This window comes from Macrobrachium rosenbergii, chromosome 29 (genome assembly GCF_040412425.1).
Source record: "Macrobrachium rosenbergii isolate ZJJX-2024 chromosome 29, ASM4041242v1, whole genome shotgun sequence".
Lineage (NCBI taxonomy): Eukaryota > Metazoa > Arthropoda > Malacostraca > Decapoda > Palaemonidae > Macrobrachium > Macrobrachium rosenbergii.
In genome coordinates, this window is record NC_089769.1 from 12,083,186 (window position 1) to 12,107,473 (window position 24,288).

The following is a 24,288-nucleotide window of genomic DNA, read 5'->3' on the forward strand; positions in this document are numbered from 1 at the left end:
TAATTAACCAACAAATAAAAAATCTAGCGGATTTGTGGTCAAAATAGCGGATTTTCGCAGTTGGTTTGGCGGACTTCGGTTTTGTACGTTTGGTATCACTGCTCAATCACAGCCAAGGACAAATTTCTCAGCCGGCTCAACTCTTGACGTTCGACTTTGGTGGGTTACATACGTTTATGTATCAGCGTGCTTTTCAGGTAAGCGAATCACTAATTACATCTCTTTGTAACAAGGGAAGATCATAGTAATGCTAAATAATGTATCTTATAAGGAATTCCACCCAGTTAATGCTTTTAAATTGTATGTTGTATTGGTAGGGTTTAGACTTCAATACCTCAGCCGGTAGTCCGTGAGGGAACTGCCCATAGCCTAAGCTTAAACCTAAAGCAAATCCGGTCACCCAAATTCAAGATTGTCAGTCGCAAAGTAGGCTGGGTAATGTGGGAGCATGTTTAACCATAGGCACATGTACGTTAATGTAGCCTAGGCTGTGTTAGGTGCAAGGTTATTTTATTGGCCTTCCCACCAAAAATGGTGTATATTGCATCACTACCATTTTTCAGTGTTGATTTATTTTGTTTAGGCTAATATGGTTAATATGAAAGCTTACTCAAAATATCACAGTTACCGCTTCCGAGGTACAGGCTTTGTGTTTGTTTCAGTGGCCATATCCCCGGGGCTGGTGCTAAGTATGGCGTTCATGTGGGATGGCCTGTATTGAAAATTTACTGAAAGTAGGGTTAGTAGGCGACTGCGTGGCCGTTGCTCTAGAATTTGGATGCTGCCTAGGTAATTCTAAGCCGGTGGTCAGTGTTGAGCCAGACTATGGCAATTGACGTTTTCCTGTTATTTTACTTGCTTTGGTAGATCTAAGCCGGCATTCTGTGGCAAGCCCCCCAGCCCCCTCCATAGCTAATATGGCACCCTTAAAGATACCAACCTAACCTTCCCTAGGGGTGTTTACCGGTTACAGTTTTGCCGTAATAGCTATGGAGGGTGGGGGCTCGCTGCGGAATGACAGCTTAGATCTACCCCATCGGGTAATCTTCAAAGGTATGTTACAGTTTAGTTACACCCAGGCAACAAGATATTATTTTAAATTCTTGTAAAGCAAGTGAAATAACATAGGAAAATGGCAATTGCCATAGTTTAGCTCACCGCAGAACACCGACTTAGAATTACCGCTGCCTATTTTAGAAATATACTCCATCATGAATGACTGCAGAATTATTGTTTGTTGGTTTGTCAATACTTTGGTTAGTTGCTAAAGGCTCAGAAGCACTCAAAAACCTACTCTTCCCCATGAGGCCCTGTGTGATTGTTATATATAGGGATAAGGGAAACACAAAGCCACTTGGTTTACTCCATCAGGAATAAGAAAGAGCTCATAGACAGTGTGATAGGCTAGTCGGAAAAATACGAGGTTCGTGTATCTGGACCGAAATTATACTAGGATACAGTAATTTAAGTTGCACCAAACTCATGAAACGACTCACCTCATGCATAGTGCTTTTCATGTTTTAGGGTATTGTTGGCCCTATCTACCTTATTGTTTCCCCATCCTCGTACATATAACAGTTATGTATGGATCTTAGTGGGGCTCTTGGTGTTTTAGTATAGGAAACTAATATTTATGTAACCATCGCAAAGTACATTACAGTATTAAAGCCAGTCAATGTCCAGAACAACTCCGCGGTGAGGTATAAGAAAATAGGTCACACTATAATTTTCACAATATAAAATAATAAAACTTTGTCTCTGAACACTTTTTGAGGAGATTCACCATATCCGAGATATTAATGATTATCTAATCGGCATCCTCAAAAATTTTCTAAGTCGTTTGTTTACATCCAGTAGCACTTCGTGTACTTGATCTTACTGGAGTTAGTTTGAAAATGAGGTTTTTTACTGTAATGTTTCTCAGAAAGAGAGTAATGTTTCTCAGAAAAACTAGTTCCCCATCGAATGATTTTCGATTTTTGCAAATCGGGTTTTTGGTTGGGGGATTTCGTTAGAAAGTGTATTTTTACCTACTAAATATTTATTATACGTTCTTGATGGTTTATTTCCATTAATCTTTGCTTTTTTTACGTTTTCTCATAGAAAATTTAGTAAGTAATGAATAGCTACCTCTTCCAATCAACTTTTGTCTTGTCGTCACGTGATTATACTACCCAATTACAACGCTTTGTTTCACAGCGGAGTAATATATATCCCGCGTTCAGCGATTCTTTTTTCAGTAACTTCAGTCTGATAATCTGATTTGGTCTGTTGTAATGGCTGAAGCTGTTCCTTCTCCAGGCAACAAGCTGTTCTGGATAGCAGGGATTTACCCATTTCGTGTCCTGATTGTTAAAGGCTATGGCCAATTTTGGTCAATATACAGTGGCAATACAGACAAGTTACTACAGTATTGTCAGGATCATTGTCTTATTTTAAAAAGTAAACACCCAACTTGTAATCACTTGTGCCGGTTGAACATTGCTGACCGGAAATTTCGATGTGATAGGCATTATGTAACTGCCGGTCGAAAAAAGGTGTAACTTTTACGCCTCCATTTTTAAAGGTACGTGGTTTGAAAAATCTCATTTAGATTTTGAAACGGTTATAAAGTTTGTATTACTCTTTGTGCAAGACTTTTTTTCTTATAAAGCGGCATCAGAAGAGTTACAACTTAATAAGAATACAATAAACGATTGGTCGTCTTTCTGTCGGGAAGTGATTGTGAATTGGGCATTTGTACAGAAAAAGAAAATTGGTGGCCCCGGCAAAGTGGTTGAAATTGACGAGAGTAAATTTGGGAGGAGGAAATATAACGTGGGGCGTGTAGTGGAGGGCCAGTGGGTCTTTGGGGGTATATGTAGGGAAACAAAAGAGTGTTTCATGATTCCAGTGGGAGACAGAACCACTGCCATGTTACTTCCCATTATCAAGGAGTATATAGAGCCGGGCACTACTGTAATTTCAGACTGTTGGCGTGCTTATAACTGTTTGAGTAATGAGGGATTTCAACATTTGACCGTAAATCATAGTATTAATTTTGTTGATCCTTCCAGCGGAGCTCATACAAATAATATTGAGAGACGGTGGCTGCAGGCAAAATCGAAGGTACCCAAGTTCGGACGTCGGACATACAATTTTGTGGGTTATTTGTCTGTGGCCTATTTTAAGTCTGTCTACCACACAGCCATTACCGTCTTCACGCCTTCTTCAAGTCTACAGCTGATTTATACAAACCGACCCCATGAAGGTAAATTATTTGTGTGGTTTTTGGCTTGGTGATTTTTGCCATTTTTCCTGCCAGTATATACAGCCTGCCAAGAATCTTTATAAATGCGGATAAAAGCGCCACGCGCAGCTAACCATCACAAGTTAAGGCATGTTTGGCTATATTTCAAAATGTGTTTTTCCCCACCAAACCCAAAAATCCCAAATTATCCCCAAATTGTTGTTGCAAATTTGTTTTCCTGCCTCCACCAAAATTATAACTAAAATGTAAGATTTGTCGTGTTTTCAGTACTTTTTCACTTCTTGTGTTCAAAACACCCAAAATTGGGTGTTTCCTCATCATAAGAAGTGGTCTAAAATTTAAATATGAAAAATATTACATTTTACTTTTAATTTTGGTACTTTATGCATGCGGAGTTCTTCTGGACATTCACCTTAAAGCCAATTGCAGGGATCCAACCAAACATCACTTTCGCAACCTAACCTAGGGTGTCAGGTCCACCTGACTAGGGTCTTTACCTACGGAGCTTACCTGACTTAGAGTGTCTGAAGGTACAACCCATTTCAGTCTTACGAATTCAATTCCATCGTGTGAGGCATTTGTCAGTGGGTGGGGTTGTGACACTTCCAGGTGGTTAGTTGTAATTCTGATGTTGCATATAAAGTTAAAGTGGGTGCTTACACTTAGGACAGCCATTGCAGAATGGGATATATCAGGTTTTGAAAATGGGGAAGCAGCATAAAATGTCTTGAGCACACTCATAAGAATTTTGGATTTTAGGTTCAAGTAAATTAGGTCATTATTTTGCAACAGGAAAACAAAAAAATTTGCATTAGCACTCATGGAAAGAGCATGCACTGGTGCTTATTACCTCCAAGATGTCCGAACAGAACACCTAATATTCTGTGCTCCCTGTTGAAAAAATTATTCGTCTAAAAACTCCACTATTATAATACTGTATGCACATATAATTGTTACTAATCAGTGAATTGGTTTCCCATTACCTTATATATATATATATATATATATATATATATATATATATATATATATATATATATATATATATATATATATATATATATATATATGGAATATAATTTATAGACTTTTCATTGAATTGGTCATAAATGTAAAATGAATGTGCTATAGATTGCTGCCACTTGCTGGTAAACAGGAATTATAGTTTTGGTTTACCCAGTTAAAACAAGCTTACCAAATATTATCAGATGCTATGCTGTGTGTTGTAATTGCTAGGCATGTGGTGCTTTGTTTTTCACCGAAAAATGTGTAAAGAACCAGTTTCACACATCTTAGATAGATTGGCCTCTTAAAGCTGTATACTGTAATGCCTTTGTGCAAGTTCAGTTACATAATGGATCTTAATGGTAGGTAGTCTTGCTAGATAATGGATCTTAATGGTAGGTAGTCTTGCTAGATATTTTGCATATTTGAGACATATGATTTAGGACTAATATTTTCATCAGGTTTAATAGAAATAAAGAATGAGAAAATTACAATCACCCATAATCTTTAAGCTACCTGTACCATATATTAAACGATCAAACCCCCATGACTACTTTGACAGCATAGTTATGGCTTTAGGACTTATTTTGAGTAATAAGGGAAAATTCTTTTTCTTATACAGACACCACCCTACTTCAGACATTCAGAGATAAAACAAATAGGATTGCAAATTAAAGTTGTGCTCAGAGTGGCCCCCTTTGCCACCTGTTAGGCAAAATTATGATTAGCTTGCCTATTCTGTACATACAGTACTGTTTGTATAGTGTACTGTGCTTTAGGATGAAAAAACGTGCAGTACTGTAGTGACTTTGTCATACTGTACATGAGTACAGTGACCAACTTACAAACAATTCAACATACAAACGGCCATCCAGAACGTAACTCATTTGTAAGTAGGCTGGTGTCTGCACTGTGAATCTAAGAAAGCGTAGATTCTTGGAAAGTTTTTACATCCTGTAGTACAGAATATTAATAGGCTCTTTAACATTTCTTGTCTGCACCAAACTCTCCATTTCTGTTGGGTTCCTTCTAAATGGGGGAATTCATTGTAAAGAGGCAGCAGGATAATATTAACTCTCGGCCTACATGTTTTAATAGCAACCAAAAGGTTGAAGTTGTCTCATCTCACTTGGAAGTAGATTTTAGATGGTAGCAGTGCACCAGTGAGCACTTTCTGTTGTGCTGCTCCTGATTTTTGAGCAGCAGAAAAATGTTTGGCCATCTCTTGGGATTTGACTTGACTACTAATGCTGAACTTCAAAGAGGAATGCTTGTCTGTTTAATTTAAAAATAAATGTGATATGCATAATGTTCATGCATCAGTATGTGTTGGGTTATGTGTTTTTAATAGTAATAATGATTTCTAGTAAATCTTAAGTAAGACTGATTTAGTGTTTACTAATATATATATATATATATATATATATATATATATATATATATATATATATATATATATATATATATATATATATATATTTTTTTTTTTTTTTTTTTTTTTTTTTTTTTAAAGTAAGATCAGAACTATTGAAAAGTTATAAAGAAAATATTAATAAAAGGTTGAGTGTCAGTGAGAGAAGTAAAGCAGATGAAAGATAATGTAAGTGAAGTAGTGATACCTTGGGTAACTTTTACATACATTATGGTTTGTTAATGTTCTTAGCCAGATCTATTCAAAGAAGTTTGTTAGAGAGGCTGAAAGTACAACCATTTTCACCTCCTTGTGAGCACTGCTTTCATTGCCAAGAATGTGGATGTATAACCAATACATGTCCAAGAAAGTTACAAACGAAGAAGTATATATGACCATTGTGAACAATAAAAACATGGTTAATATGAAAAACTTCTTGCATAAGCTGTTGGAGAAGAGCATTTTGATATTTGAAGAGAGGTACAAGCTTAAAGATCTAAAGCACCTCAAGTTTCAAGGAGAGGGCCAGCTTACTTTGCATCCAGGAATTACCTTTGCTGAATTTTAAATAAAGGCCTACTTCTTTTAACAGATGGTATTTAATCAGTCAGTCTTCATAATCAGCCAGTAAGTCGGTGTTGATGACTAACGTGATACCCTTTAATATCTGTTGAGAGAGTCAGTTACTTCCTCCAGGTCAGAGGTTCTTTAAAAAGATACACCCTCAGTAAATATCGCTTTCTGGATATTAGAGGTTGCTATAGTCGCCTTGGTAGAAAGCTCAGAAAATTTTTCTCTATAGAGTAATATAAAAGGAAGCTAAAAAAAAAAAACTTTTTCCATGTCCTGTGTCTCTGTAGAAACAGGTTATGGAAGCTGAAACAATTGTTAGTGTAACATCACAATCTTTTTGACACCGAAAAGGTATATGATACAGTTTGAAAGCATGGCATTTTACAAATGAAGTCTGTGTAGGGAGATAACTTTTAATATTGTGTAGGCCTCCATGAAAATGCAGTACATTTCAGATAACATATAAGTTGTAGCCTCATCGTTAGTTATTAAGTGTGAAGGTGGTTTGCCTTAGGGTAATATATTTAGTGCTACACCTTTTGTACTAGTATTAAATGGTAAAAAAAAAAAAAATCAGAAATGCACATTGTCATTTTAGGACACACTTCACAACATAGAAACAGTACTACTGTTTATACTGTCCCCAAATCTGATGCTGTTGTTGGGTTAGGAGTCATCTCTCCAGATGTTAAATGCAACAGTTCCTGGCCTAGTAGTAGTAGTAGTAGTAGTAGTTTGATTTTTACTGCCAAATTTTACGTAATTTCTTTGGTGCCTAAGGAGATTTTAATGTCGACAATTACAGTACAGTAATTGATAGAGTGCACTACAATACAATTTTATTTTGAAATGCCCCTTAATTTTTAGAAAGAATATTTTTTAATTAAGATACCAAAAAACTTATGTAAGGATTTTCTTTTATTTTGATAAAAGGATTAGGGAAAAAATTGGTTTATGTGGATCACAAATCCAATTTAATTAAGACTTTTTTGAAGTACATGCATCTTTACTTATTCATCCTGAAATTTTATACGATATAGGGTTTTGAATACTTACTGTCATGATTAGTATTTAACTTGAAAATAGAATTTGAAGAACCATACCCATGAAGTCTTGAATGCCATTTGGGTGATATTTGTGAATGGTGTGGGAAGAGATGTTTCCTAAATTGAATCATGTAACCAAAGAATATGCATACTGTAGTTTGAAATGTATGATGGTTTTTCGTGTTCATATTTTGAATTTAGTTTGGGATTTTGATAGGTTTAATGCAGTAGTCTGATAATTTAAAGGTAATTTAGACAGTGTGGCTGAAATGTTTTGCTTAATATTAAATTGATTTTTTCCCTTTTAATTACAACCAAAAACCAGACAAAGTTAATTTTAAAAAATATTTATTTCAGTTTGCATCTAAGCCAACAAAGCTAATAATTTTTCATGTAAAATCCAAGATATTTTATGAGTTCTCTTCATGAATCTTCGTTTTACAGCAAAATCATAGATTTAAACTTTTGTTTTAAGGTGTGTTGATGTAGTGTAATGTAATCTGTTTTTTTTTTTTTTTCTTTACAGTTGTGAAGAATATATGATTTGAAAGGCCTTGGGTATGTCTACAGCCTAAACTTATAGACTGACTAAATTATTCTGTGGCGATTGTTTATGCTGGGAAGCAAGAACATATATTTCATATATGATGACCTATGTGGTGAAGAGAGAATTCAGAAAATTCCAAGGATCAAGAATAGTTATTGCATTTAAATTCTTCCGTATACTGTAACGGTAAGTAATGAGCATGGGGAGTAAAAGTAATAAAAAAATTCATGAACCCATGCAGACGTTGGCGTAGGGTTTTGTAGTAGTACAAAAGCTTTTCAAAGAGTACTAAGCCACTCCACTACATGCAGTCAATATCTTTGTAAGCTTTTTATAATGAGAAAAAGTAGGAGTAAAGTAAAAGCATAGATATGATGTACGGCAGTGGAAGAAATTAGGGTGTAATTTTAAGTATTTACCAGTGCAATTTACCATTGTAGTGCCCATTTTTCATATCTAGGTATCAGAATTGGGCATTGATACCTTAAACAGCTTTAAAGGGTGGCAGCAGAAAGAGGAAAATTTATAGCTTTACCACACCTTCAAATAACTAACAAGAGATTGCTTAGTACAGTACTACAAGAAATTGTAAAGTAATCTTTTGTTTAAACTCATTAATAGGGCCAAGATGGTGCCTGAATCTAATTCGTGTGTGATATATCTAACAGTACATGTTAAGTTTATTCTGTCTCTCAGATTTATAATGGGTAAAGTGTGATGTAATCTGGATTTGGTTCTCTTGACTCTTGTGTAGAAGGGATGGTTTGAAAAGTCTCATGGACTTTTGCAGCTTAAACTTTTAAACTGACCAAATTATTCCATGGTAAGTGTGTGTAATGCTGAAAATCAAGAACATATGTTTCAGAAAATATAATGTAGACCTATATATTGATGAGGGAAATAAAATACAAAGGAAACAAGGGAGGATTCAGGAACAGTTACTGCATATATTTAATAATCCTGATACAAGAAAGTAATTAATAAATGTAAGGAGTGAAACAACATAAAAATGAAACATTGTGGATCTGGGCTTAGGGGTGTGTAGTAGTACAAAGTGACAGTATATAAATCTTTTCTAATGAGAAAACAAAGTAGGAAGAAAGTAAAAGTACAGACATGATTGAGTACAATGCAAGGGACTATGTTGTGATTGTAAAATATTTTCAATCATTATTTGGTGATTGTAAATATTTACAGTTTTGAATTGTCATCACACTACCGATTTTCAATGCCTTAACAGCTGCAATGGGTAGCAGCAGAAATTGGGAAATCTTGAATTCTAACTGCAGCTTCAAATAACGTGGAAAGATATTGCCGAGGACCGTACAAGTAAATGTACAATAATCCCATGTTTAACATCATTAATAGGTCCAAGATGTTCAGTCTGCTGTGTGTGTGAAATATCTAACTAAATGTTAATTTTGTTAATTTTTTATATTATGCAGATGTGTAGATACACTGTGATATAATCTGTTTGGGTTTCTTTGCAGATATGTTGAAAACATGCCAAGGAAAGAAGAAAGCAGCAAGAATGGTTATGAACATTTAGTTCTAATAGTTTACAACAAGTACTTAATAAAGGTAAAGGGGTAAAAGAGTAGAAAAAATTGTGAAGCATTGCACACCTGGAATTACGTTTGGGTAGTAGTTTGTAAGCTTTTTTGTGTACTCAGACTTTTTACAATATCTTTGCAAACTTTTTTTATGAGGAAACATAGCAGGAGGAAAGTAAAAGTGTGTACTGTACTAGATTGACTACCATACAAGAGATTAAGTTGGGAATATAAAAGTTTAGTCTTAATTTTCCCTCACAAAGCCCATTTTTTATATCTTTACAGCTATTAAGGGTGGCAACAGATAGTGGGGGAAATTTATAGCATCAGCCCTACTTCAGAAGACTTGACAAGATATTGCTGAGTTCAGCACAAGTTAAATAAATAAACCGTAATCCCTTGTTTGACCTTATTAATGGGTTCAACATGGTTGCCAGTGTATCCAGAGTGCTTACGTTGAGTGAGTGAATATTGTAGCTTATGCTAGGCTACCCTAAAATCCCAACCTAACCTTAGTCTGATTGTGATATGAATAGATGGCAGCTTAGTTAGCTGTCACCCATACAACCTAACAACAAAAAATTAGAGGATTTGAGGAGAAAAAACTTTTGGGGACCTGGCTATACTGTAACCTGAACAGAAGGTTTGAAGAGAATGTCAGGTTGGACATACAAGTTTTTGCCACCTTTCACTTTCTGCCTGCACTCCCATCAGGTGGCTTCATGCTTTCCTGGGTCCTGTGGCATAACTAGGGTTGGGGTTGTTGGGCGGGGGGGTTTCCAGCCTGGCAGCACTCTGGCATCTTTTGAGCAGGCTTGGTCTGGCATAATTCTAGGTTTTTTAGCATATTACTGAATTCGCCTCAGTAACACAGCTCGTAGGGTTCCATTGTAAATCTGCTGTGTTGTTTTTGTTTTAGCATTATTAAATGAAGTAAATGATAGATGTTAAGGCTTAAAGGGAATGGGGCAGCACTTTCAGAGTCCTCCCAGGTCACCATTAACACTAGTTACACCACTGCCTGGGTCATCCTGCAGGTCTTTGTCCTGCTACATCATCATCTACGGTTTTGTTGACAAACTGTTTTTTATCCCTTGTCACCAGATGTCCAGACTATCTCAGTCCCTGAGATCAGTCCCTTTGTTTTTCCCCATAATCTTGATACCATGTCTCCAGTTCCTTGTTCATAACGCATTCTTCTTCCCACCATACTTTGGCAAATCTTAAGATTTTGTAGTTGCATCTTATCACTGCCCATACTTCTGCTGTGTAGAATAATGTGTGTCTTCACTAACGGTGCATTTTTGTTGAAAAGAAGCACTAGTGGCATGAGACCCTATTATTATACTAATATAAATTAAAGCTAAGGTTATGGTTGAAGTGGTTCACGTTAAATTTTACTCATTATTTAACCAATGTTCAGTTTACTTATGTAAGAATACCCCAGAAATTAAGCACAATTTCTATGTAATGTACAGTTTTTTTTTTCATTTACAGTATACAGTAAAAGATACAAATATTTTACCCTCCAAGTAGATCCATAAGTAATCCAAAAGCTTCACTGAATTTCATTCACTAATATCAGAAATTCCTTTTCCATTAGAATGTTTTCAGAAAATGGCAAAAGGAAAAATAATACCATTTTTTAAATACTTGAAAACTTTGGTGGTGAGACGTTTAAGTAACAGTATTTCACAATAGAAAAAGAGCTGGAAGATTTCATAATCAAATATGCTTACTCTCATTTTGAAATAGAATTATATACAACATACACATGTTGAGTTATCCATAAATAGAATTACTTAGAGTAGTAAGTCATGTAAATGTGTGTTCATTTTTATATAATTTTTTGGCATGGAATTATTGACTTACATTTAGAGAAATGAGATAAGATAGCTATGCCTCAGTATCAAGATCTTTAGTTTCCCATTATCTACCTTAAATAAAAATCCACTAAGTGAGATTTCATGATCTATCACATAATGTGGTGCTCAATAGCAACCCAGAGATTGATAGGGTCATGAAACAGGTTCACAAAATTGTTTATAGACACCAGAATTTTTTGAGCTATAATTCTTTAGTATATGTTAAGTAGATGTGAAACTGTCCAAAAATAGACAAAGTGATTATGAAACTGGCTGTGATTAGCTATGTTGTCAAACTTCTTCCTGATTATACCTGGCCCAAATTTATCTGGCCCTCTTAGGCTGGTGTAATCTATAATCTACCATCACTTAAGGAGTCAGTTACAATTTTTCTTTCTTTCTCTCTCATGGTATTATTTATTTTTATCATTGATTCTGAGCCAGATTTTGGGTATTCAGATAATTCATTTTAGATGGCTAGAAACTAAACCATCCTTATCCTACCTGTGGTCAAAACTGTTTACAGTAATGTACAATACTGTATATGACTTCAGTTCTTCATTTATTATCATTTCTTAACTATAAATCATCCTTTAATCTTCATCACATTTAATTTTTTCACTCATTTTACATCTTCACAGTTAGATACACAGAACAAGTGTCAAGCTTCTTACCCTTTCTGACCTAGTAGTATGGAGAAGATTTGGCCATATATATGCCACATCTACACAGTATCCCAGCTTAGGTCAAGATTTTATGAGTCAAATCTAAGAAGAGTAGCAACATTTAAAACCAACTTATTTGTAGTAATTTTGGTTTGACTACATTTAGTTATCTCCATTTCATCCATGTTGCAGCTACTCTGTTTCTTACTGGTCTCTCAATTCTTGCTTCACTGTACAGTTTGTCCCACTAGGTTACAGAAATGTTGTACTTCTAAGACCTTCCCATATATCATATGGTTTTCTACTCCCCTTTTCCTTTGTTTGCTCTTGTACATTTTAGTCATCACAGATTTTTTACTTATTGTACACAGAATTGCATACCGTCCACACTTTTTCCTAAAGTAATGATATGGCCACTTTCCTGATTATTTCCTTTCCTTACTTTCCAGTCCCCATAAACATTGTTTGGCTTACATTGATTTTCAGTCCATGTTTTAAACTTTTCCACCATTGCACTCTCAGATTCTAGGTCGTCTGCTTGATGCAGTACCCAGAGTGACCCCTATTTCTGACATCTTTGTAAATCATCCAGTACTGTACTATGATTAAAGTGCCAAGGTCTGAGTGCTGATCCATGAAGGACACTCTTACTGTAGTGTCTGTAGTTACTCATCACTAATTTTTTCAAGATCCACAAGTATCCCTTCTATATTGCTTTGTACTCATTCTGTAGTTGTCACATTATAAATAATGCTTCTGGTATTGATCTCTCTAGCATGAAGTCAGACTGACAGTTTTTTCTCAGCTTTTCCTCCTGCACTTATTCCAGTACTTTCATATCATGCCTGAAGAGTCTTATTCCTCTAGAATTTCAACATTGCAATGCATCCCCTTTTCCTTTTCGTATTTTAAAGTTGTTTATCTCGTGAGGTGGTATGTTTTCCTTTGGCTCGTCTAATATGCCTGCATCATCCAGTTCTTGTTTATTTTTTTCATTCAGGAGGTTTTGAAAATTCAGTACTGCTGCCATCATTCCAGTACCTTTATTTTCAATCTTAATGTCTCCATTTTAGTTTTTATATATTTTGCCCGTTACATCTTTCCTCAGTCACTTTGCTTCTCTTTTGCTTTCCACCAACCTTTTAGCCTCCCCTCTTTTTCTTGTATATGTACATCCATGTATTCTCATCCTTGCATGTCCTTTCTTAGAGCTTGAAGGCTCTTGTTTTTCTCTTTAGTTGCTCTTTGTACATCATCATTCCACCGCTTTGTTTTCCATTTTCCCCTTAGCTATATTACCTCTAAGCAATCTGTTGTGTATGGCAAGATTCACCAAGCTTGACAGTACTATTCTTTTCAATGCTGCTGTCCATACTTTGTGTCATAATGAAGTCAGTCTTAGTTTTTACACATGTATGTTATCAGTTTTTCTATTTGTTTAACACTGTATTAAGTACTTTAATCCTTGGCTTTGGCAGTACTCCAATAGTATTAGTACTCCGTTTTGATTTCTTTCTCTTAGGTTATATCTACTTGTAACATTCTCAAAATCAGCTGTCCGTTCCTCTGTAGCCACTTACGTCTCCTGTTATGTTTACACTATCCCATCGAGAGAGGTACTTCTGTCACTGCATCCAGTAGCTTTTTCCACTGTTTGTGCTTTTCTGGTCTTTCTGATTGCAGTAAGGAAATGGAAAAAACTTTCTTTTACTTTATTTCCTAAGATTGTTTAATCTTCATTTTTCTATTGTTTATTTACCCCACTTTTTTCACTTTCTGAGCCAATTCATCCTTGACCATTATTCCTACACCATGCTGTCCCACCTCCACTCCAACAAGATTTATATTTCTGTCTGTCTATCGTTGGATTTTATGTAAGCTCCTTTATACATTACCTGTTGAACACAAAAAATGCCTCCGTTTATTCTTGTCAGCATTTCCATCTGTACCCTGATTTTTCGTTGTCATTCAGCCATTTATAGTGCTCACTTGAAATGAGCTTGCCTTATTTTTGTTTCCCAGAGATCCTCCACAACCCAGCCTACTTAATGGCTGCTAGGTATGGGGATACTATTTGATATTCATACTAATTAAACTTTACAGCTGTTATCTCTCTATTAGTTCCTTATGTGTGTTGAGGAGTTCGGTCCACCCAATTTTTACAGGACTAAGGGATGAGTTGCAGGTCAGCCTCTTCAACTCATTTTGAGTTGATGAGGGAAAAGAAAAGTGTAGTATATTCAGTTTTGTGTGTGTGTGTGGGCAAAGAGAGAGTACCATACAGTACTTGGCTTTAGGAGTCTTGTATGCTGTTTGGCCAGTTTGAGCTCTATTATCTGTTGAGTGATCTTTTCACAGTTTAGCAGATCTGCGTATTTTTGTTCAAAAGGCAGGGGTTTAAGTAAACAGTCAGCTTTTAGTGAGTAAACTACCTGTAATGGATGTCCTCTAAGCTACTTATAAAAATGCTAATGTGTTTGAATATGACAGGTTATCTGTTTAATTTTTGATAGGGAACTGAAACCTGTAGGGAATTTTTAATAGTGTATGATTTTGCATATTTTATAAATTTTACATAACCAAAAGTTGTACTTTTCCCAGCAGAGTATATAGAAATGGGCTTACTGTAGTTACATGTATTTAGTTAATTCATGTACAGTATATTTACTTGAGTGATTTTTTTTTTGATTTGCGTGGAAGATTGTGTAAATATTTCTAATGTTAAGAATAATTGATAATTTAGTTTCCTCCCCCACATTCCTATATATAAAAATGTGACCACATTACATGTGGAAGGATGAGTAGTGTACTCGCAATCGTAAAAAGCATTTAATCCACTGCATATCCCATATCCGGGTCTAGGTCTGCATGCATTCATTTTATTAATTGCTTTACACCTCCAAATAGTGGTTACTATGATATATTTTAATATATAATGTATTTGCTCTATTTTAATATATAATGTATTTGCTCATTTTATTTTTTATGTTCGTTCTTAATTTTATAGGTTGCATTAGTAAAACTACTTAAGGAGTTACACGTTTTGTCCTGTATTTTTCTTTTACCGAAGGTTTTCCCTCGATATTCTTCCAGGTTTTTGAATTCCATTTATTTTAAATGAAATTTATGTAAACTGTACACCAAATCAAAATTGAAACTTAATTTCATGTGCATGTAATGCTGTTATAAGGAGTGTTCCTTCTTTGTGGGTTTGCTGTTTTCAATGAGCAGTCGATTTTGTGTATTTTGGTGGCTCATTATGTGGGAGGTTTTGAATACAGTACCTTGACAATGTGATAGATTTCTTAAGGTAGAGGCTTAACTGTTGACAGACTTTTGAATTGCACGTAGGCCAACAAGGTCGTCTTTCAAGTGCTGGGTTAGCCTATTTGGGTACAATTGACCCCAGTGTCTTAAGTTGGCATGTAACAAAGCCTTAGTTTGTGACCTTTCAGTGGGAGATTTTTGTTAAAATTTTGTTGAGCTTATCTTGCAAAGCTGTTTTATTCATAGCTAAAATTTTGTTGTTGAGCTTATCTTGCATAGCTGTTATTCACAGCTGAGTTGCACTTTGTCAGGTCATTTTGTAGCTAAAAACTGTGACCTTCCAATGCTATATCATTTTACTGTGACCTTCCAATGGAAGATTTTTGTTAAAAGTTTGTTGAGCTTATCTTGCATAGCTTTTATTCTTAGCTGACTGCACTTGTGTGTTACACTATAGTAAATACCTATGAAACCCAGCAAAGTGCAGTTGGCTATGAGTAAAAGCTATGCAAGATAAGCTCTACAACAAACTTTTAACAAAAATCTTCCATTGGAAGGTCACAGTAAAATATACCTACAAAATAGACTGGTAAGGTAATAATTTGTCCTCTTACTTTTCAGAAGAGCAAGAGAGAGACTACAGAATGAAGAATATTGAGATCAGCATGGGAGGAGTGTACCAGGAGAGACTACAGATTGAAGAATATTGAGATCAGCATGGGACCTCTTATTTTCAGATCGACAAGAGAGAGACTACAGAATGAAGAATATTGAGATCAGCATGGGAGGAGTGTACCAGGAGAGACTACAGATTGAAGAATATTGAGATCAGCATGGGAGGAGTGTACCAGGGGAGAGACTACAGATTGAAGAATATTGAGATCAGCATGGGAGGAGTGTACCAGGGGAGAGACTACAGATTGAAGAATATTGTGATCAGCATGGGAGGAGTGTACCAGGGGAGTGTGACTACAGAATGAAAATATATTAGCTGGTAATCCAGGGCCTGCATTGTTACATTTCTGGACCAGACAAGTTTTTTTTAAGTAGCTCAAAGATGCATTATCAGTTATGTACACTGTACCAAATTTGTCTTGTGTTTTCCAGATTAGGCTACAAAATAAATATTAAAAGGCCAGTAGTCCAGAGAATTTCCTCCTTTAATTCTGGACTGTATTTATACAAAATTTTTGTGAGCTATTTTATTCCACATTTACTAATTACACAAACACAAAAGATGCAAAATAAAACTATTAAACCCTACTTTAGACATTTTTTCTTGGTAAAATATTTTCTGTAACCAAGAAAAAATGTCTAAAGTTTACACCAGTATAGAGAAAGTGAAATTTTCTAGGCAGGAGCCACCTCAGTCCTTGCCTAAACTAGACCCTTCAGGGACTTTTCTATACCCACCTCTTCAAAAGCATCCTACAATCATCAACCCATGTTATCCAAATGGATGAGAAGCTTTCCTGCCCTCTCTTTGCTAAACGGTACATCATACTGTACTAGTAATTGGAAGGTTCTTAACATATCCAGGAAGGTACCATTGACATTACGAAGTTCCGACCTCTAACGACATTTACCTTGTGCCCATTATCATCACATACAGTACCACTTTTCTGACGACTTGCATTTGACTTCATTCTTCCCTTCCACAAATCTCAAAATCGTAACTTGGTAGTTCTTTGCCCCTTAAAAGCCTGGAAAATATGAAGTATGTATAAGGTCACAAAAAATCTAAACATTTTCATAAAATTCACATCATACAGAGTACCCTCACACTTCAAAATCATTTTACATAATTGAAAAATAAACTAAGTTGATCAACTAAATTTTAATTTAAATATTAATGTAAATTAAAGCACTTACTTTGTTTGCACATTGTACAGAGTACCCTCACATTTCAAAATCACATTACATAATTGGAAATAAACTTGGTCAACTAATTTTAAGTAAATTTAAATCTTAATGTAAAACAAATTTAATATGCTTTTATGAAAACTAACATGTCTTTAGCAGTAGTCAAACTTTTTTTTTGCTCCAAAACAAAATACTTTTATCTTGCCCTAACCATGCTTTCACTACTGTATATCCAATTCATACTATTATTTCAAATACCATTGCAATTTATTATATAGTCCCACAACCAAATCTTTTTCCAGCCTGAGAAGAACCCTAATAGAATTCAGAGGTCTGGTTAAATCATTTATAACTAACCCACCCACGACCAAATTTCATACTTCATTTGCATATATCCATATCCTGCTTTACATAAATTCCAACTTTAAAAATAAAAAAAATAGTGGCTTATTGTTGTCAATAGTACTAAACCTCAACCTAATGGGCCTCTTTACTTACCAGCTACATTATTTTTTGCTTTGCTGCCATTTTAAATGTTAAAAGTACTAGTTAGTTCACACTAGGAACTGTGTCGAATTGCTTTTGGCTGTAAGATACGTGGAAAACACTCAAGCGCAAGCTATAATATAGCGTCTTTGTTAATTAACTCGTTCCTCAGCTCCATTCTAAACTCTACCTAGGAAGACTGCCCACCCGCTACCTTTATTTTTAACGAATACACCGTGGAGAAACTCCATTCTGTTGTTTAAAAGTTAACAGTTTGTAACATTAACCAAAAATACAATTTATTGATATGCGGATTTTTTTTTTATATAATTTAACCGTGACACTGTAAATTTGATAGGTTAAACTTTGTTACTTATCAGAAAGCTAGACCCCAACATTGTTAAAGTTGAGATGCTAATTATCATTATTACTATTATACTTGACAAGGTCACAAAGTTAGGTTACTAGACATATGTCTTACCATTTATATGAAATAACTGAAGCCCTAAGTTGGCCAGCTAAATAGTTATAAAAAGTGGAGAACATTACCACCCTCAAAACATGCTGTCAGCAGAACGTTACTCCCAATGTATTTGCTTTTAAAAGCAAAAGTCATATTAGTGTAAGTACTGATCTTTACAAAGACCAGTAGTGCTTGCAAACCACAGTATGAAAACCAAAACGGCTCAAAACTAATTTTCTGCCTACTAAAATTATAACCTGTGGCTTGCAATTACTGTGCGTGAAATTTTCTCAGTTCATCCCACACTTATAAAGCCATCTACAATTGTTAGGTTTTTCATTTACATACATATATTTAATATTAATTACAAACATTGTTTCAAAATTACTGCCACAATGTTCACTTTGCAAGACGTAATAACTGTCGTAAGTTAAAGTTAGTTCACTAATACTACACAATCATTACTTTTTAATACAATACACAAACTTTGAATTGGATTACGCATTCTATATACCTATGTACAAGTTCACTAATACTACACTATCGTTACTTTTTAATACAATACGCAAACTTTGAAATGGATTACGCATTCTATATACCTATGTACAGATTAACCAATCAAAGCATTCTCCAATGGTCCATATGAAATAGGAATGCACTATTTTAGTATACAAAAATCCACTACTTATACCCAGTATTTCATTTGTACATTCAAATGATGTAAAGGTGAACGTGACGGGACAATTGACTAGTCATTCATTTCGCTATTCATCTCAGATCGTTAAATAGTAGTTTTATTTATCTCTTTAGTAAGTTAGAAAAAAATATGTACAATTTAATCGAACAGGATTGAAAAATGTGAAACTTTTAAATCAAAACATTACATTTTCCCATGAAATGAAGTGTAGTCAAAATCATTTTGCTAGACTAGCCACCGTTAAAAAATATTGAACTTTACTTCAATACTGTCTACAGAATGACAACAATCCATGTGAAGTTAGACGCAGTGTCAGGAAAATGCATAATGAAAACATCTCTTGGGAGACCATAATGAAAACATCTTAAAATGTTCTATTGTACAGGACGAGCTGGTTCAGTATTCAAAGGAAAATGGTTGTTACAGGTAACATATGGGTAAAAAAGAATAGTGTAGGAAGAATCCAGTCAAACTGACAAATTTTCGAGCTACTTAAAATGACGCATGCCTTTACCTAGTGCTATTGATAACCGTTATAAATGCTGCAAGCCTCTTCCACATCCTATTCCTCTTATGGATGCTTATTACGTGCACGCAAAGTTGGTCGAGAAACTCATTATCAAAACCCATATTAATTTTTGAAAGCCTAACTATGAAATTCTTTTGAGCTATCAGGTATACCCCTCACCCTGTATGAACAGCCTACACCTTCCTTGACATTTTGCTCTGCAGTGATAATAGGCAGTATTACCTGTAGGGTGTAGCACTGTTAGTTCTGTGCAGCGTCCCTTTGGCCCATAGCTGCTACCCATTTCACTGCTTTTACTGTACCTACAATCATATTCTCTTTCCATTTTTGTTTCTCATCCTCTCCGAAAATCGATTCAGTGCAACTGCGAGGTTTTCCTCCTGTTACGCCTTCGAAACCTTTTTTACAGTAAGTTTCCCTTTCAGCGCTGAATGAACTCATAGGTCCCAGCACTTGGTCTTTGGCTTAATCTTATTCAGTTCATTAAGCAGTATTTATGTACCACAAAACTGGCTCGACACTTTCACATAGGTAATGCAATTAGAATGGAAACTGAGCAATTTGACGTATCTAACTAAACTGTACTATTAAGTTTTCAAAATATTCCCCTTTGCTTTACTGATCTGCAGTGATGTTGCTGGTACCAATTCATGGGTTTATTACATTCATGGTCACAAAAAGAACTTACTTGAACCGCGATTATATTGAAACTATAGCTCGGCACAGTGGAGGCAGGAATGGACATCACTGAAAATTTCATTAAAGTTGCCATTATCACTAGTTTGTACGTAAAAGCCACTTCCTTATTCTGGGTAAGGAACAAAAATTATTCTCAATTCGTTCACCTTACATCCACGGTCGAAGTAAAATATGGTTCAACCATAAGTATTGCCTTAAGTTCTGTATTCGAGAGTAAAACTTCGAGTTTGTATGCTTCCTTTTGACAAAAATAATCTGATATAAAGCGTGTCTTTAGCGTAACATGAAAGATTTGGAGCAATACTATTCAGTGTTCCAATCAGCATTTTTTCGTCCGTTGTCAAAACCTGGTTTTTCTTAAGACAAACTCAACTTGTCTTCCAGGTATTTATCCAAGTTTGGCCAAAAGTAAAGTACAAACATACCTGTTTTCTATAGAATTCTAGAAAAGTGTTTGTTATATTTTGGGGGGAAACACCTTTCGACATTCTTCGAAACTGCCCCGGCAGTATTCTCCATCTGACAGCAAAGTTAGGACAGGGGAAGTTTGTACTATTTTTTATCCTGTAAGTATGACTACTGAACTAAAAGAAAAGTTTTTTTAAAAGGACATTTGGTACTTTAGATGCCTATTCAAGCGCACATTGTTATCAAATCTCACTGAAAAACAAAAACTTGATGGTAACATTTTCTGGGTTGTGATTTGTTTAAAGATTAAATTATTGAAATTTCGATTCCGAAAGAAAACTGTGCAAATTTTAGTACATAATTTTTTTTCGCTCGTTGAATTTCAACAAAGCCAATTTCAAGCAACGTTAAAAACGTATAATTGGAAATCGACATGAACGTGCACAAAAAATCAGTGACTTCCCTCGTATCCATGGCTATTACCGTATTGGCAAACAAACTGACTTGCATCCGCAAGGTTAGCAAACTGCAGAACTTACGCTTTTAAGTTGAAGCAGCTTTTACTAGTCACTTAAAACTCGTATAAATTATGAAGATATACTCAAACTTTGTTGAACAAATAAAATATAACTGGGCGTTCAGGTATTCGTCTTTACATAACGTAACTCCAGAGTAGTTCAAAACATTTTACCCATGCTTATGTTTCAACTACAGTATTTCACTGAAATTTTCTCGTCTATTTGTGTAACCAGCACCGCTGTAAAACAGACACTCGTCAAACTGCTAAGTGAGGTACTCAAGTCACGTAATGACAAATTCCATTATCTACTTGCACAAGTCATTTCCAAAGAACTTCGTCATATGAAAATATGTACAGTAGGCTACAACTTTTTGTTTCTCGGTTTGACAAGCTGACACTGTCTTAAAAAGCACTGTAACAATGGACATGAATTGGGAGCAGAATGAGAGTAATGTAGCAAAAATTATACCACACTTTAATTACTTGAACACAATGTTACTTGCTATTAAATATTCTTGGTAATGAAAATGCTAGTTAAATGTTCTGTTTCTTAAAATTTACATTCAAACTCTCTCTTTACCAGCTGCTCTCTAGAAACACAGCTGTCGCTCCATGAAAGCAACGTGTCATTCTCTAAGAGGGTTCACGATATGTTAGAAAAATCTTTTCAGGAATTGAAAAGTATTTCATACCACGACCCTGAAAAGAACAGAGTGAACTTGCTACAGCACTGCTAGTGGTAATATATTTTTCATGAAGGTCCTTGGCAAATTAGCCTAGCTACTGAATCACAATTTTTCATTTTTATTGATGTCATTTGGACATTGTAAAACAAACATTTCAAGTGAAAAATTCAGGGACATTTTGTAACCGAACCTGGTTGGACTGCAAGATTTGCGATTATTTACTGCCGTGCAGTGTACTAAAAGCCAAGGTCCAAACTAAAAGCCAACCCATAAACAAAAAAAAAAAAAAAGACACTTTCGGGAAATCGTCGAACCACAGGCAACCTCACGAAATTAAGATCAAATTCACTAGATAAATATTTATTCTCACTTTCGACATCCATGAATACATTCCTAAAACTAAGGTACGAGGCATTTTGTTCTGTATTGTACATGCTTTTCTTGACATTCAAATGACCACAACATTAAATATTTATTAGTAGTTACTTTCGAGGAACTCTGAACGACAGGCAAGACTACTTAACCGAATTATACCGAAAGAACAAAGGTTTCGTTCAATTTGCCTCATGAAAAATACATCGGTCCCTCTACCATCTTGGATGGTGCTGGCATACGCGAATATTTGGACATGAAATAGTGTAGACTAATTCTGGTTGAGATCCATATTTTTATTTCACATGACATACTCTATCGTTATGTTAGGTAGTAATTAAGCACTAAAACCGAATGTTTAAGCCAACTATGGAACGTCACAAGAATTCTTTAAAACAACGGGGTTACTATTTAATGCTACTGCTTTTGTTGGTAGTAGACAATTTCATTCCACTATCTTTCTCAAATTAATTTTTCATTGGTCGCATATGACAACCAAATATGCAAACAAAGGAGTATATATATCGTAGCGCCATTATATAGAGCAGGAATAAAGCTTATGTACATAGGTATATCACACGCTTATTGATGTGCTAGTCGACGACACGTAGTGCCCCATTTTACTTACACATTGGGCCTCTCTTAAAGAAATGATTATTTACAGTAACCACTGACAGGGAAACGAGAAAAAACTATGCTAAAATATTAAATGTGGGTTTATCGAAGTACTCTTTCATAGATTTTTATTAAAAGTTTTCTTGTAAATTATGTAGTCTAATGTTGAGCAGCACTTAAAACCTACTTCTCCCCACATGCTACTGCTCATTTACTCCAGACTAAAAGGTAAAATAAATACCCAGTTTCATTAACTGTAAAATTACATCGCATGAACACATTCCATCTTACATTTCTTTTGAAGTGGTTACAATACTTTCATTTATTTTGTATTCAGATGAGCTGATTTTTGTTTTGATTTCATCACAAAATCATTGCACTTATATTTGGAACGTTTTGATGGCTCTTCAAAGAAAACCTTTGCTCTTAAACTGTGTTCCACATGCAAGATTCAGTTTAGAGAAACTAACTTTCCCAAGTAAATAACAATAATAATAAACCTACATGTGCTCATTCGTTCACTTGATAGCCTGCTTGAATACAAAATATATATTAGTCAACTGAAAATTGTTCAACTTCGGACATGCACTGACATGGCAAAAATCGGTATACTAACCATTTTTGTAACGAGCTTTCATACAGGCATAGTATCTACACGCTTTTCTTTAATGAATCCCCTATGGCACCTTTTATTTCATGAACTTTACATACGGTTTACTTCATGTTTCGGTCTATACTCATTCACGGGCATCGACTGCTAATAAACACTGTCCAATCTTGAAACAGCAACTTTCACAAATACTGCTTGATGTATTTTCACTTAACACAAACAGCTTAATATTTTGTGCGTGTTTGCTAATGGCCATTGTAATCGGTTTCTACACTTTTCATACAACGCTCATCGGTATGAACCTCAAGAATTTACTTAATCAACAAAATCTCAAGTCAGTACTTTGATAAACATGCCGATATTGTAACTGGTGGTCAAACTCCAATATTGGATTAAAATGCTACATCTTCGTTTCGTCGTTTATACCTTGAAAGCTTTTCCCCAGATGGCTCGATAGTAATGTATGCTACAGCCTTACCTTAAGAGCCCTCCCACACAATATAGAACATACTTGCGTACTTCAATGTGTAAAATTGATAAAATTCGCAAGAAACTAAGTGGTTATGAAGGCCAATGGGTCACTATTCACCTTTAGGTGAAAACTCGCACCTTCATTCCCAGCTATAACCTTTTCTTTACCGTATTCCTTTAGAAATTAGCTATTCAATATCACGCGAATTTCCTCGTATCTTACCACTCTTTCGAGTAGGACCACTCAGATATATCTCGTCATTCGTTACCTACTAAACATATCCTTAATGAAAGATTAAAAACCAGTAAATTCTGCATTCTCAAGACCGTATTTTTGCAACAACTGTCTTCCCTAACTTTGACTTCATAGCTAACAAGAAAGTAATCACGGTTAGCTTACAATTTTTTATATATAAATTTAAGTATTTTAGGCCTTTGGATTTTCTTTTCTGCTCAAAGACCACCACAGATTCTACTCAAGATTAGACCTACTTCCAGGACGTAAATTTCCTTTAAAAGACATCCATTTGAATATACTACGTTTTCAGGACCCATCTCGAACCCTTAATGCCACATTTACTCCTTATTACTTACTACCACGTTAAAGGAAGACTCTTGAACATACCAAATTCACCATCAACCATCTTTAATAGAACTATATGTAACATTTGTTGCTTCTTAATTCTG

At 35.1% G+C, this 24,288-nt stretch overlaps 2 long non-coding RNA genes across 4 annotated transcripts in view; one reads left to right on the forward strand and one right to left on the reverse strand.

The window, feature by feature from the left end:
- Positions 1-17,843, forward strand: LOC136854595 (uncharacterized). 2 transcript variants are annotated; one of them, XR_010857743.1, is made up of 5 exons: positions 1-197; positions 7,812-8,018; positions 8,529-8,655; positions 9,323-9,413; positions 15,804-17,843. It is a non-coding gene; the product is annotated as an uncharacterized lncRNA (long non-coding RNA). The 2 variants fall into 2 exon arrangements; XR_010857742.1 differs by lacking the exon at positions 8,529-8,655 and having other exon boundaries at positions 21-197.
- Positions 16,822-24,288, reverse strand: part of LOC136854593 (uncharacterized) — a 14,929-nt gene continuing 7,462 nt past the window's right edge. For both annotated transcript variants that reach the window (XR_010857741.1, XR_010857740.1), the window contains exon 4: positions 16,822-16,885. This is a non-coding gene — a long non-coding RNA (uncharacterized lncRNA). The remainder of the gene's footprint in view (positions 16,886-24,288) is intronic.